The sequence below is a fragment of the Phodopus roborovskii genome, unplaced genomic scaffold, assembly GCF_943737965.1.
Source record: "Phodopus roborovskii unplaced genomic scaffold, PHOROB, whole genome shotgun sequence".
Classification (NCBI taxonomy): Eukaryota; Metazoa; Chordata; class Mammalia; order Rodentia; family Cricetidae; genus Phodopus; species Phodopus roborovskii.
The window spans coordinates 881,441-898,460 of record NW_026125540.1 but is presented as its reverse complement, the minus strand read 5'-3'; positions in this window follow the sequence as shown (position 1 = coordinate 898,460).

Below are 17,020 nucleotides of genomic sequence, written 5' to 3'. Positions count from 1 at the left end.
AAAATTATCTTTAGTGTTATTCTAGTGGTACAGAGAGAGAAACTTAGCTTCTGAGAGATACTGGAAGCTTGAAACAGATGTTCCATCAGTTTTGGTTAATTCACCTATGTTTACCTCACTTGACCATTAAGAAGAGTCCCTATTTGAAGTGCAGTCATATGCTAACAGTACATTTTTAAATTCCAAATTCAGTGTCACCAAAATCTTATTGTTGCTGAAGGATTTTAAATTCGATGAAGAATGGTCTGTCTCATTTGTGTTTGTTTTTCAAATCAGCATTGCTACTGGGATTGGCATGTCTTCAGGACTCTCTGTAGGCAGACTGCTGTTCATTCCAATTTGCAGTTTTGTCCCTGAATTCATGCCAAAGGCACACTAATGTATGGTAAATTTCTGAGTTATAACACACTTACTTGCTTTTGGGTAAATAAAATGTTTACAATAGTATTTCAACATACCTTTTCAATAAAATGGCTCAACTTTTTTGTAAGTCAAGTTTTGAAATTTCATGTAAACATTAATAATTTACCAACTTTACTGAATTATAAATTGTAATCTGCTACAGTTTGTTACTGTATTCACTATCATATTATTCATGATACTTACAGAGCTGTTGTTACATTTTGAAGACTTCAGCTGGCAAGAATTTTGTATTGGTGGTCTGAAGAAAATACACTTTTATATTTCTTTTTGTTCAAATTTTAATTAGGAGTATATCAGAACTTACACACTTAATAATGCCATACATACTCCCTGGCTAAAACTCTCCTGAGACAAAGTGTAATTCGTACTACTATCAAGGTTACTTGGATCCTTTATTCTCATTTACCTTTTAATCCTGTTTATTGTTTTAATAATACCAGTTAAATTGTTCAACATCTTGAAACTAAACAGGTCTCTCTCTCTCTCTCTCTCTCTCTCTCTCTCTCTCTCTCTCTCTCTCTCTCTCTCTCTCTCTCTGTGTGTGTGTGTGTGTGTGTGTGTGTGTGTGTTCAATTGAAATATTTTCTGTCTCAAAGCCCTAACCTCTTTTTTTCTGTTTGTTACTTCTTTGTGGATTTCACATCATGCAACTTGAAGTCATTAGTCTCCTGCCCTTTCATACCTGCCCTCTGCCCTTGCAACCTCCCCAAGAGGCAAAATAAATCTTTAATAGAAAAAGAAAAGCAGGCAAACAGCAATGAATACAACAAACAAAATGTTTCTTCATGTAAGCTGTAGTGTGATACAGTGAATCGCACTGTGTACTCTTTAGTCCAACATCTTTACTTATAAGTTTTCAATGTAATAAGTCATTGGTCTGGTTTGAATGTTCTGGCTTCTGCTGTGTATTTGGTACTGGACTCTCAGTGGAATTACTCATGGATATCCTGTTGTTTGCTCATGTCATGGAGGTCCTGCCATCTTTGGGTATGCATGTCCAGCCTTTTCATATGCTTCAGCAATTCACAAATGAAGTGGATGTTAAGGCTAACTCATAACTCATAACACTGTGTCTGTGCTTGAGTGGTAGCTGAGTTGGTTAGCTTTCCCTCATCCTCACCAACAGGGCAAGCTCTCCAGCCCTGCCCCAACTATCTCATCCACTGTTGCTGGGAGCAAAGAGCAGGGCTAGTTCCCCTGCTCTCATGCTCTTGGTGGCAGCTCACCTGTACTGACACCATCAAAGCAGCTCTATTAGTGCTGCAATTGGTGATGTGCAAGGCTATCTCTCCTGTTTTCATGCTCCTGAGGCCAGCTCTTGCACCTGCCACAGGTGCCAAAGATCAGGAGAGGGAGGTCATCTTTCCCTCACCCATGCAACCACAGGATGCATGAGTGAGAACTGATGTCAGCTCTCCTACACTCATGCTCCTAGAGTCTGCTCACGTAGGCCCTTGCTAACAGTCAGCTCTATTGTGTTGCCCAGGTGCAGACCCAGTTTCCCAAGTGCTATAGCCAATGAAAGTCATGGCCAGCTCTGTCATTCTTATGAGCACAGGGCCAGCTCTCTCCCTAGCCATAGGTATCTAGGAGGGGGAGATTCCATTTGCCAGATGAAGGGTGGGATCAGGCACCCCATGCTCATTAACAGGACCAAATCATCTCCACCCCTATCAAGGGTGGCTGGCAAGACTTAACCTTTTCATGGACAGGAAATGATGTTTCAAGAAAATATGTATTTCAATAGTCTTTCTTTTGTGGGGGGCAGGTGAGACAGGGTTTCTCTGTATTGCTTTGGAGTCTTTCCTGTGACTAGCTCTGTAGACCAGGCTGGCCTCAAATTCACAGAGATCTGCCTGCCTCTTCTTGCTGAGTGCTGGGATTAAAAGCATGCACCACCAATGCCCAGAGTATTTCAATAGTCTTATATAAACTGATTGCTGAATTTATTGGTGTGTAGAAAATCAACAAATAAGAGTTTCTGTAATTTTATATTTTTAATTAAATTTCAGAAAAGTTAAATAAGTACACAACCAAATTAAGCAGATTTATGATTCTCAATAAATTTCTATACAGTTAAAACAGCCATCCAGAACAAAAGTTGTTTAACATTACACTGGATTATTCATTTTTACTGTCAAATATTTTTTAGGCACTAACAAGCACAAAAAAGAAAATAAAAGAAAGTTTGAAATAGAAGTATAGTTAACTTTATACCCTTCCCACCCAACCCTCACAAGGGTTGGAATACTTTTGTGAGCTGCCTAGTGCATAGTGAGGTATCCACCTGGCCTGCACCTATTGCACTGGCCATGCCCATTGGGGCATGGTGACAGTGTGGGCTTGATTTGGGGGTACTAGTTCTGGGGTCCTGGACCACAGTGCTCTCTCTTGCTTCCTGATTTGAGACAGAGAGCATTGGGGAGCATCATTGGGATGGGAATCTGCTGGCAGTCATCTGCTTCTGTTGTGATTTTTCCCCAAATAAACATCCATCAGTCTATTTGTTTTCCCAGATTCTTGTTTATCCACGATACTAGTGTGTATGTAAGAACTTGTAAATACTTAGCTATCTCTTGTCTCCAGGAGAGTAAATGTCCTTCATACAGGCATACAAAAAGGAGTATGTTTTTATGTATTTCTTAGTGAAATTTTATTGTTTTTGCCTAGGTGGTATACTACTCTTCAGCAACCATTTTCACTAAGTTAATGAAAACTGCTTTAGAACCTGTCCTGTGCTGAATAAGTGGCACAGAGACTCACAAGCAGGCATATGGTGAATTGATACAAAGACTCACCTCACTCAAACAATAAAACCTGAAGTAAGTGAACAGCTAGCACTGCAGGAAATGATCTATTCTCAACCTGGCTTGCTTGTTTCCTCTTTCTTCTGGTTCTCCATGTGGACCTATTTCACAAAGAGTCTCTCTAACTGAAGTTTACTCCCGTCTCACTCTGTGTGCACAGCTCTCACTCAAGTATCTGGCACAGAGATACCATTCATTCCTGGTGGTCAGTAGCTATTCCTATAGTCCTCATTTGTTGCTTGACAAACTTTCATAAGATAATTTATGCTTAATTTCTCCTTTTATTCTAAGTATCTGAATAATTAGCTTTCCATGTATTTCAGGAAGTTTTATATCTTTAACATCATCATTTTATATGTGAGTAACGACATAAAGGGATGGATAGAAAGTTCAAATTATTCAGAAGTTAGAAGTGGAGTGGAAAACTTGCTGTGATCCATCACTTGTATAATGCCAGTGTTCAAAATGCTAAAGTAAGAGGATTGGAACAGTTGGAGGTTAGCTTGGGTAACAAAGTTACTTCCAGGTCACAGCTTGAAACACAACTAGAGGGATTGGAAAAGATAACTTTCAGAATTATGATTAAATAAAATAAATAATCTTACATAGTAATCTTATAAACACATAAATGTATCTACAGATATTTTCTTTATTATTTTTTATTTCTTTCATTCCCCTAATCAATACCTCCATTGTACCCGCTATCCACTACTCAGGGAGGGTGAGGGCTCCCATTGAGGATCGTCAAATACTGTCACATCCTTTGGGCAGGACCTAGGTCCTCCCCACATATTTATGCTGAGACATTATCCCTCCATACGGAATGGGCATAGGGAAAGCACATTCCTGCACTAGGGATAAATACTGGTTCCACTGACAGAGGTCCCAAAGACAGCCCAGCACCTCCAACTGCTACCCACTTTCAGGGGGCATGGTTCCATCTTATGCTGCTTTACTGCTGTCAGATCAGCTTGCTCAGGTCAGCTGTTTCTGTGGGTTTCTCCAGCTTGGTCTTGACCTCTTTGTTCATTACACCTCCCTGTCTAAAATTGGATTCCAGAAGTTTGGATCAGTGCTTAGCTATAAATTTCTGATTCTGCTTCCATCAACTACCGATGAAGGCTTTAGGATGCATTTAAGGTAGTCATCAATTTATTATAGGGGAAAGGCATTTCAGATGCCCCATATCCAAAGAATGGATAAAGAAAATGTGGTACTTTTACACAATGGAGTACTAATAAGTGAAAAGAAACAAGGATATCTTGAAATTCTCAGGCAAATGTATAGAACTAGAAAAAAAAAAAAAAAAAAAAAAAAAAAAAAAAACAAAAAACAATCCTGAGTGAGGTAACCCAAACACAGAAAGCAAAACATGGTATAATCCATTCATAAGTGGATATTAGACTCAGAAAGGGATAACCAACTTACAATTTACAACACCAGAGAACTAGGAATCCAGGAGGACCTTAAGAGAGACATAAATGGACCCTGAGAAGGGGAAATGGATAAGAGCTCCTGAGTAAAATGGGAGTATGGGGAAAGTAGGGAGGGAGGTAAGAGAAAGAATAGAGGAAAAGGGGTGGGGGGGAGAACATTAGGGATCAGGATAGCTGAGTTGGGGGAGAACAGAGGAAGAAAAAAAGGAAAGAGATACCTTAATAGATGAGGTTTTATGGACTTAATGAGAAATCTGGAATTAGAGAAATCTTCAGGTATCCACAGGGATGATCCCAACTGAGAATCTAAGAAATAGAAGAGAGGCTACCTTAAATGCCTACTAAAATATTTTCACTGAGTTTATGACTTTTCAATAGAATCTGTATAGAAACCCAGAAAAGTTTTTACGGAATCATTTTATAACTTCTAAAACACAGAAAAAATTTGCTAAGCACAGTATTCACACCTGTGCATAAAGGAGGACCTGACAACCTCAACATATGAAGAATAAAAAAGTTTACATATGTGCTTGACAGGAAATTTTATGATTCAAGAAGGAAAGTATCCCCATACTTTAAGGAACATGTAAAGGGAGAGAAATTTGTGAAGATGTAGGCTTGACCTAGAGTAAAGCAGAAACAATAGACATCAATGGCTGTCCAGAGTATACAAGATCAAATATTTTCAGACTTCAATTATGGCAAAACTTCATTTCTAAAAGAAACACAGGAGAATGTCATGTAAATAGAATATAAATGAACAAAATGGGAGTATTGGAACAATGAATAATTACAGGTAAATTGAGGAAGAGTTATAGTAACACCAAATATCAAAAAACATATAGATGTGGTTTTAGTTTTCTTCTATCATTATAGACCAGGGGCTCTTCAACCCACAAAACACAGAATCCATCTTACCTTGTCCTTCCTTTAAGTTAGAACTAGAATGCCTATCACCAGCAATTATTTTCTACATGACCCTCAGCCCCATGACTCATAAACTTACATAGCTATAAGTATAATAGTACTGGTTTTAGTTCCATAGGAAACATGAGTAACCAAATAGATGGCTTATAGAACCTCAATTATTTTTTTATAATCCTAAATATTAGTATTTCAATATTAAAATGTCGGCAGATCAAACTGAAGATAACTTATATGTGGTTAGTTTCCAGCTTCTTTATGTGTCCTTATGCAGTATGTCTTATATACACTTAATTAGTTTAACCTTTGTTTGTTAATACATGATGTTTGTATGAGGATCCTGGTCAAATCATATAAAACTCACACAGAAGACTTTGCTTCACCTTAAAGACTCTATGTCTAAATAGTAAATCCCTTAGGTATTTTACTTGAACATACAAATGGTAATAAACACAACCCAACACATATTACAATGCATAGTCACCATCTTTCCCAATAAAACATAACCAAAAGGGTAAGTGTACAGGCATAAACATTTTCTCATATTGTAGTTCAGTCAAAAGATGCTGAGTATGGGAATATTTGCCTGTAATATCAGAACAGAGGATGAAAAGTTATTGTTCAGCCTGGGCTACATGGAAAATTGCAGGAAACCTGCCTTACAAGTAAAGCCAAGTTCTAAATAAATGTGTAAAGTCATTTGTTCTTTCATAGAGTCAAGTATCAGGTTGAAAATTATAGAAATAATGAGAAACAGTGAAAAAATGACTGAAAAACAGTAGAAATGATTTGGGGCAGGATGATATCAACAGAGAATCAATTATTATAGAAGTAATTATGATAAAAAGAGAAACTATGTTTAATCAGGAATACAGATAATTCCAGATTATTTAAAACAATCATGCACACAGAAACATGCATATGCTGCCACATATCAATGTGAGTTTTGACATTCTATTACCTGCTAAACTCAAATTTAAGTGACAGTCATAATCTAAAAATATAATAAATGATTGTACTTAATATCAAAGATAAAGGCTATCTTTGAACAAACCAACAATAAAATTGTTACTTACTTCAAAGGAATAAGTCATTGGATTGAACAAAGACATTTAATGATAGTGATTTGAACCCAAAGTTCATATAAAAAGATACTGCAGTGGGAAAATACCCTCAAAAGCCTTATGATAAACATTGAATGCATTTTTTAAAAAAAATAAATTTGGAAGTAGGACTAAATGATAGACATGATCAGAAAAAGTACATGAGCCAGATTTAGACTAATAATTAATATAGTTGCTTGGTTGACACAATGTGGACAATTGAGAGCTCAAAGAAAGCAGATCCAGTTAATGCACTGCCTAATATCAATTATATGAGAGTCAAAACTTTTAGTTCAAATCACATTTATAGGGAGAGGAAGGGAAAGAATTGTTGTATATTAAATACAATATTGGTCACACAGGGAAATTATAAAATTCAGTTAGTCAAAAAATTGTTAATGTAATGGTGTCTTTTACTATTAAAACAAAAACTCCTAAATTTTGAAATGTGTTATGAATATACGAAAACAAGCAAATGACCCTGCAGTGATATATTTGTATGAACTGAATTAAAGTAGTCAGAAAAAGGGATGTGTTAAACCCAAAGTAATGAAGAGCTCTGAAATAAACTATAAAAATAAGAAAGAATAACCAAAAGTAACTCAGTGTGCTACTTAATTTTAATTCAGAAGACGATTGGGTTTTATGTCTTGATTCTTAAAAAGACAAAGCTTTACCAAGGGAACATATAATTATGTATTTATTTTGTATCATTAAAATAATTCTGCCTGTGAAGATGTAATTTTGATGAATTTTGTAGCAAACATAGCTTCATAAGTTAAAAACTGGTAAATAAAATTTATCTCAATTTTCCAATGTAGACTTAATGTACATAAGTTGTAAAGATCTTAGTACATAAGATTTCTTATATAACTTACACATACTTAAAATAAATGTTTTTAAAATATATTTATCATTGAACATTTATACTTTATTCAATGAAATATTTCTTATCCCAGGTAATGATATGAAACTTTTTCTTCTTAAAACCAACAAAGCATTCTCTTTGAGATACATGACCATTTTTATGCCTTAAAAGAAACTTAACAATCTTCCAAAATAATAAAAGCCATATGAAGAATATTCTTTTAAAACTTCTGCAAAACGTGAACACTATAACATACTTGAAAAGAGATGTTTCACTCACTTTGAATTATACAACTTCTTAAGTCAAATATAAATTAATAATAGAAAGGACCTACCAAATGCTCAAAGCTATGAGATATTAGTGAAGAAATTTTCATAGGGAAAGTGAAATAAATAACCACATTCATTGACAAAAATATGATAGTACTAATATTTTTTCAAAATCTATACAGATGTCTCAGCACATATAACTTACTCCTCATTCATAGAAGCTGAGTTCAGTTCTCAGCACCCATGACAGGCACAGATGTCTACAGCTCTAGCTCTAGGAGAACCAATGCTTTGTCTGGCTTCTTCAGGACACACATACACACCACACAACCCACACACACACACCACTCATGCATCGCACACACAACACTACACACACATATAAACACACATACACCCACAATAACATACACACCACACATATACACACAGACATTCAATAAACACACAAACAAGCATGCAATACTCACACAGTATACACACGCATAAACCACATCTAACACACACAACACAAAAACACACACCATATATAAAATCATACACAAATGCACAGTACACACTACCCACAACACAAACACAACATACACATACATGCCACATACACACATATACAACACACACACACACAAACACACACAGAGAATATCTTAAATAAAGATTTTAAAACAACTATACATTTACAGATAATTCAAAAAAGTAGTCCAGAAAAATTGTGAGAATTATTAACTAAACGAAAAATATCCTAGCACTAATTTAGTACACTACAATAAGAATATTTACCTTTGTGGCTATTTTTGATGATTAATATAAAAAAAAACAGCAACAATGAATCCTCAATACTAAGCAACTGTTCAACCCACACAAAGATCCTCTTAAAACAGTTTGATTACACTTCTTTCCTAAGTATCAGTGCTAGAGTAGCAATTCCCAGCAAAATGTAGCTAAAGTCAGACTATAAGCATACAAATGTGCAGTCCTAAAATATTGTATATTTAAAGATGAAGTGAGTACCTACTGTGTGGCATGCAATATGTTCTCTAGTCAATTTCATATTTTTATTATATGCATAACATATATATGCATGATCATATATATATATATATATACTTATGACATCTAAGAGTACTTCAGGGATGTAATTTTTCTTTACAGAATCTATTGAAATATTATCCACTTTTTGGGCATATATATAATAAAACTTTGATGCATATTAAGGGTATGAATTTTGTTTACCAATATTAATTTTAACCTAACAAATATCCTTGGAGAAGTAATCAAGAAGTTAGAACATTTTCCCACTATTTGTCAAGTGACAGTAGACATAAGAAACAATGAACATTATTAGCTTTAAAAGATGTTTTTTTGTCTGCAATTATTGCTTGAGGAATCACTACCCATAATAATAGCTCTATGCATCAGCTAAGCATATGTCTAATTTTATAATTTATACCCCTTCTAACAATTGGTGATCCCTAGAGTCAAGATTACCTTAGAAATATAAAGAATACTTAAAACTAAATAATTTCTATTATAAAATGAACAAGTAAATTGTCAGCTAAATCACTTGTACTTAATTAGTCACTTTACATAATGACAGCCATTCTCTTTGGGTCTTCCAGTCTGTTAGATAATGCCTTGCAATGTTATTTAACTTCTAATTATTGTACAGGCACTGAAGAAACGTACTGTTAATCTAAATGCGCAGGCATGAGCAACTCTGGCACTCTTGTACTCCAGAGGCAAACTGCAGGGCTAAATGTCTGCTAGAGGGGCTTATGACTCATCATTTGTTGGGAAGTCAATGTTAGTTTCTTTTTTTTTTTTTTTTTCTTTTTTTTTAAATTTATTTTATAGCCAAGTCCATTTAAATGAAAACAAACATTTATAGACAATATTTGGGAATTTGGGCGTTGTTCTTTCCAAACTACTTCCTGCTGGTAAGGGGCGCTGTCATGGGGGATTCGAAGAAGATTCAGAGATCCTGGCTATAGTCTTTAAGGTTGCTTTGTCCAGCTGTTTTGAATATAGGATCACCTGGTATTCTGTTTCATGTGGTCTGGCTTGATCAAACCACATTAGTCTGGAAGGAATCCACAGCTTTTCATTTTCTGTGGAAACAAAAATAGAATCCTTTTCCCCAGTAACTTGTCCTTGAACTTAAATTTTGGAGTCAAAGCATTTTATTTAATTTAACTTATTGTTTTACATGTGGATCCCAGTTCCCTCTCCCTCCCTCCCTTCCTCCCTTCCTCCTTCCCTCTCTTTTACCCTCTCTGCCCTCTCACATGTACTCTAACCACCCTCCCCTTCCATCCCCCCCACCCCAATGCCATCCATTTGGGGTCATGTAGATCTGACAGGTCATGTGAAGTAGGGACTAGGGCTATCCCTGGTGCACAAAAGGACTTTGCGAACACATCCACCATGGAGGGATAACTGCCTTAATCTAGAAACAGGAGAGAAGCCCTAGTCCCTACTTCTCATGACCTGTCAACGTTAGTTTCTTTAAGAAAAATAAATGCTTTTATTTTTATTGAGATTATAATACACCTTTGTCATTTGGTTTCTTCTCTTTATTCCCTCCAAATACTCTCTCTTTTACATCAGTTGTTGTTTCTTACTTTTTGCAATTATTAAAATTTATCTGTTTAATTCAGAAACAATCTTATTTTACATATCAATCCCTGTCCCTCCCATCTTATCATGTTTCCCACCTACCCCCCAGTAGACCACACATTCACTCCCCAAGGAGGGTGAGGTCGTCCATGGGGTATCATCAAAATATGTCACATCATTTTGGGGAGGGCCTACACCGTCCTCTGTGTATCTGGGCTGAGAAAGTATCCCTCCATAGGGAATGGTCTTCCAAAGTCCATTTGTGCACTAGGGATAAATACTGGTTCTACTGTCAGAGATCCTAAAGACTTCCCAGGCCTTCTAACTTGGCTGGCTTGTTTCAGTCCAATTATGTCTCCCTCTGGGTCTGCTGGGCTTGTAGTAGACCTGCTCAGGCAGACCAAACCACAGAGAGTCACAGTACTAGCCCACCTAGTACTGTCAGTGTGGGTCCTGCTCAAGCTCATCTTCCTCATGCCCTCCTTGGTGTTTCCTGGGTTTACGCAGCATGTAGGCCAAACCATTAGTGCCGACATAGCACACTTAGCCTGCATACAGCCACCTGGAGAGGAGAGGAAAAGACCCTACCTGTACCCACTGGAAGAAGGAATGGGAAGACAGTATAAGAACACATTCAACAACGGAAAGACCAATATGATGTAGCTAGAGTCTACAGACACTACACGTGCAGACCATGAACATTCTAATGCAAATAAAGCAGGAGAGAATGACTTTAAAAACAACATTATAAAGATGATAGAGACCCTCAAAGAGGAAATGAGAAAATCCCTTAAATAAATGGAAGAATAAATAAACAAAGAAAAAAATACAAGGAATGGAGGATAAGGCAAAATAAACTAAAAAATGAAATCAACAAATCTCTTAAAGAGAGCATGGAAAGCCAAGAAAAAACAACAACCAAACAAATGAAGGAAGCTTGAAAGCTGAAAAACAAAAATAAAACAAAAACTCAGAATGAGGATGAGGGAATGCTTGAAATAGAAAAGCTGGGTATATGATCAGGAACTACACATGTAAACATAACCAACAGAATACAAGTGATGGAAGAGAGAATATCAGGTGTTGAAGATAACCTAGAGGAAATACAATCTTTGACCAAACAAAATCTTAAGTTCAACAAATCGCTAACACAAAATATCCATGAAATATGGGACACAGTATGAAGACCAACCTAAGAATAATAGGTACTGAAGAAGGTGAAGAAATCCAACTCAAGGGTACAGGAAAACATATCCAACAAAATTATAGAAGAAAACTTTTCCAACCTAAAAAATGGCATGCCTTAAAAGTACAAGAAGCTTACAGAACATCAAATAGACTGGACCACAAAAAAGTCCCCTAACAACATAATAATCAAAACACCAAACATACAGAATAAAAGAAAGAATATTAAGAGCAGCAAAGGAAAAAAGCCAAGTAATATATAATGGTAGACTATCAGAATTACATCAGACTTCTTCATAGAAACTTAAAATTTCCTGGATAGACATTCTATTAACATTAAGAGACCACGGATGCCAGTTCAGACTATTTTACTCAGCAACTCTTTCAATTATCATAGATGGAGAAAACAAAATATTCCAACAAAAAGACAGATTTAAATAACACATATCCACAAACTCAAATATCCTGTCCTACAGAAAATATTGGAAGGAAAATTCCAACCCAAGCAAGTTAACTACATAGGCAATAAATAATTCAACTTTACCAAAAAAAAAAAAAAAAAAAAAAGAGTGGGGGAGTCCACACACAATACTACCACCATCATTAAATCCAAAACAAACAAGAATTAAACCAGTGGTCATTAATATCCCTCAATAGCAATGTTCTTAACTGGCCTATAAAACAGAATGGATACAAAGACAGAAATCATCCTTCTGCTGTATACAGGAAACACATCAAATTCAAAGGCAGAGCTTACCTCACAGTAAAGGGCTGGGAAAACATTTTCCAATCAAATAGACCTAAGAAAAAAGCTGGTGTAGCTATCCTAATATCTAACAAATTTGACTTCAAATTAAATTAATAAAAAGAGATTTTTTAAAAAGATAGTCATTATCCATTAATAGTTATTTGTTCATATTCTATATTATTTTGTCAGAGCATTCATGGAAAGTTTCACAATATTTATTTATCTAATCAAATAAGTATGTTTTAATGTGTATGTGTCCAAGTGCTTGCAGGGACTCAAGAAGGACATATAAGAGTATTGAATCCCCTGAAACAGATGCCATGTGGATGATGGAAATTGAGCCCATCTTCTTCAAGGGCTTAGTTGTCTTCTCCACCTACCTCCAAATAATTCAGAGAATGATTAGTTCACATGGCTTTAGGTAAGTGGAGTTTCTTTTAAGTTAAGCTCTGAAGGTATCCATAGAAATGCTGTGGCTCTTGTGCAAAGATCTCTGTACTCCTGTATTGCTTCTCTCTGCCTCCTTACATCCCTGCATCATTTCTATTTACAAGGGACCATGCAAACAACTCTGGCAAATGGCCTGATGGAACAAGTGGAGCCAAGCTGTCCCTCTACTTTTCTTGATCAGCAACAAAGTGGGACAAAAAAAGGTATAATAAAACAATTTTTCCCACATCAAACTGTGACACTAATGAAGGTGTCCTTATGATATCAGGGTGTCTTTACTGCAATATGTTGTTACCTTTAGCTAAATCTGCAATAACATGAATTGAAACAATTGAAAGTTTGAGCACAAAAATTCCTGAAAATTTCTCCATTATTTAACAGATCATAACAGAAAGTCGAGGCTGCCTCACAGCAGTCTAATTGCTCAATTACTTAAAGATTTCATTTTATAGTGTGCATTAACCATCTCAACAAAGAATTTCAAGGTAAACCAAGCAACAGACAGAAGGAAGAGAACACCAGAGAAGGCATGTTATTTTTGACAGTCCTGGACCATTCCATCAGGAGGAGTTAGTCATATTACCCACTAGACCAACTGTACGCAAGGCCTGGTTGCCTGTGTTAGAAGGTTACCAGATGAAAAATAGGCCCATTTAGTGATCATGTAGTCTACATCAGCAGGTGACTCCACACTGCCTAGTAGGTGAGGAAAATTCTTTAAGCAACGGAGTTACCAATGTCACAAAGGAATAATCTTCATCTACCACTGCAATTCTTTACACTGATTCTTTATAAGAAGACATTTTGCTTGTTTTTATTAAAATCTCATTGGCTAGAAAATTTGATACATGGCAAAAATGTTAATACATTGCAATGATTTATAGTCTTCAAAAAAAAAAAAAGAAAAGAAAAATCACACTATAAAACACTTGTTTCTTATAGGCAAGAGAGAAGAAAGCCTTTAAATTTTTAACTGGATATCAGAGTAAAGGATTAATAGCATTTGTTTATTTGTCTTTTAGTTTAAATTTTTGAAGTTCAAAACTACTTTCACATCAAAAATATGCATTTTCTGGGAGCTTTTTGTTAAAGTAACCTAGTTAAAGTTACTATAACTTCATAAGAGTTAAGAGCTATTAATCATAATACAGTGTTCTTACGTTGCTCTAAACTTATTATAACAATTGTCTTTATAAACAATTACATAATATTCACTTAGAGGACAATGCCCTTAATTCAAATAAAAGGAGGTAAATGATAAGTATTTGTTTCACAGATACTTATTTCTTGACCAGTGTGTGGAAAAGAGAAAATTAAGGATAAGAGAAATTCCCTGTTTACTCATGTTTGCTCTCAAGTTAGCTGTGCCTAAATAGATGTGTGCACATATCTGGTGTTATGTGAAGGGGGATGGAGAATAAATCAAGATTAAATTGACAAAGCATCTATAGAGCTATGATAATAGCCAAGGGCAGATGAATACAGGAATATCACAGTGGCTGAAACAAAGTATTTAATCCTGGCCCAGAATTTATGTCAGTTTTGTACAAAAATGGAGAACACAATCTGCTCTATTTTCATACATGCCAGTGTCAAGCATCAGGAAGATATGGAGAGTTTGTATTTGGTTTGTGGAGAGCTTAGAGTGCTTCATAGTAGGACAAGCAATACCATTTATGGTGCATAAAGGATTGTTAGCATCTTCTTGCAAGTATCAGGCAACAACAGTAAGCACAAGATGCTTTTCAAATATTATAAAATATTTTTTTTTATTTTTGACACTTGGAAAGACATTTTAAACTAACTATTGTGGAAAATAAATTAAATGAGTGCCATGCTAGCAAGGTTAGAGCTCTGTAGACACAGACATATAAAGCATAGTAATATAATTTGACATTTTTACTGATATTTGAATATTTAAAAATTTTAAAAACAAACAGCATTTACCTCTCTTCTCATATAAAGCCTAAATAATGCAAAATATGGTGAACCAATTAGTAAGGGAGAAAATTACATACAGCAAATGCATTTGAAGTAATTCATATGTAAAGTTGTTTAAATATTATGACACAATATTGTTTTCAGACAATCAGTAAGACAAAATTATAATTTTTATATTATAATTTTGTATCACATTTCACACTGAAAGAAAAAGAATAACAAAGGCCTCTTTAAACAAACCAGACTGTAAGTCACAGATTTTGTCACTTTGGCCACATTAATATAATTCATAAGGAAAAATAACTCCTGTTCTGATAGCATTGCCCATACAACAGATGGAACACTTAACAGGGGTTAGTGACTAACATCAGTTTATGACCAACTGAAAAAAGAAACACCAGGTGTTTTGCAAATTATAATATTATTCATCAACAACACTTCCTTGCCAAGAATTATGAAAAAAAAAGCTTCAACAATCAATGAAGTTGCTTGGCTATCAGTGCACAAAATAACAAAATTAATTAATGAAAAATTCATTGCAATCTGGAGAGTTGTTTAGAAAAAACTTTGATTCTAAACATTGACCTGAAACAATTTCTAAAATTATTTATTAATTTGTTAATTTTAGGATAGATTTTAAAGAGGAAAAATAAAATTATATTACATTAACTGGTTCTACAATATGACCCATATATTTTCAGTATTAATATACATTTTCTTAGGGTAACAGGGAAAAATATTATAGTTCATTATTTTATAAATTTTTCTTGAGATCGAAAACAGAAATTATAACTGTTATTATACTAACAATTTTCAATACAAGTATACATTTTATATTGTTCAAACATAGCATGGGATATTGATATTGTTATAATGACACATAATCTTCCTCATCAGACATTTTCATATTGGTTAAGGTATGGTATAGATTTAAATATTTTGGTTTTGGAAGCATATTGCTATTTAGATGTTATTAAAATAATTATTTCAAGTTACTGAAACACAGTATTGAATTGAGTGATTAATTCACACATACTGATTGTGAATCACATTAATAATGATGAGGGTGAAAAAACTGTTCTTTGTAGAAATTTGATTGCCTCCCTCTATTTACTTATCTGTTCACCTTCAGATCTTTATAGTTTTTCTTGGTATTCTGTGTCATGCTGTTTTTCTCTCTCTTCTTTCTTCTCTTCCTCACTCTCTTTTTTATCTTTTCTTCCTTCTTCCCTCTGCGTCTATCTCTGACTGTCTTTGTCTCTGTCACACTGTCTCTGCCTCTGTTGGTCTGTCTGTCTCTTGCTCTCATTCTACTCTTTCATTTTCTTCCTTTCTTCCCTCTCTTCTTCATGATGAATATTGGGTAGTTATTAAACAAGCAGAAAGTGAAGGAAAAGGAAATTCCTTCAGGAAGGAACATAGTACAATAAAGAGGGTAGTTATTAGAGGGAAGAAAGCCATCATATACTGATTCAGTATTTAATTAATACTTTATCCACATTCTAATTATGATTTATTTTATTTTATAAGCATGCAGGAGCTACAAACATTTCCAGAAGAATAAATTAAAATGAGAGAAAGCAAACAGAGACACTCTTTGGAGGTACCCTTATCCACACTGAGGTATATTTGTCTTTCTATGATAGTTAATTGAGAAGCCCACACCTATGCTCTCAGGATGACAAACATTCTCTTAGCTTTCTCTTAATTTCCATGCTTACTTTCACATTTATTAATCTTCCACTCTAGTTAAAAATTACTGAAAAGTATTATAAGTATATTTATTTTACGTACATTCTGAACAATATATTTCACCATAGTATAGGTATTTTCATATCTAACCTAAGCAATTCTACAATATCAAAATACTGTATACCTGCGAACAAATACACCACACAGTTTATAATAACATATGTTCATACACTTTCTACATAATGCATTCACAGTAGATTTTTATTTGCATTAATTCATATTCACTCATTTTAGTCTAAATAATACTCAGTTTTTCAGACAATGAAGATAAAAAAGGCACAGAAATGTAAAAAACTTGTTTATAAAATGCGGCTTTTATATTATAACTGCCTTTTAATCTACATCCTTTATTCATCTATATAGTTATTAACCTTCTCATTTATTCTATGAATTTGTCCCAGTAAATGTTCCTGTTACTGTGATGAGACACCATGACCAAAGAAACCTGAAGAGGAAAGAGTTAGTTTGCCTCATACTTCTATATCACTGTTCATCATA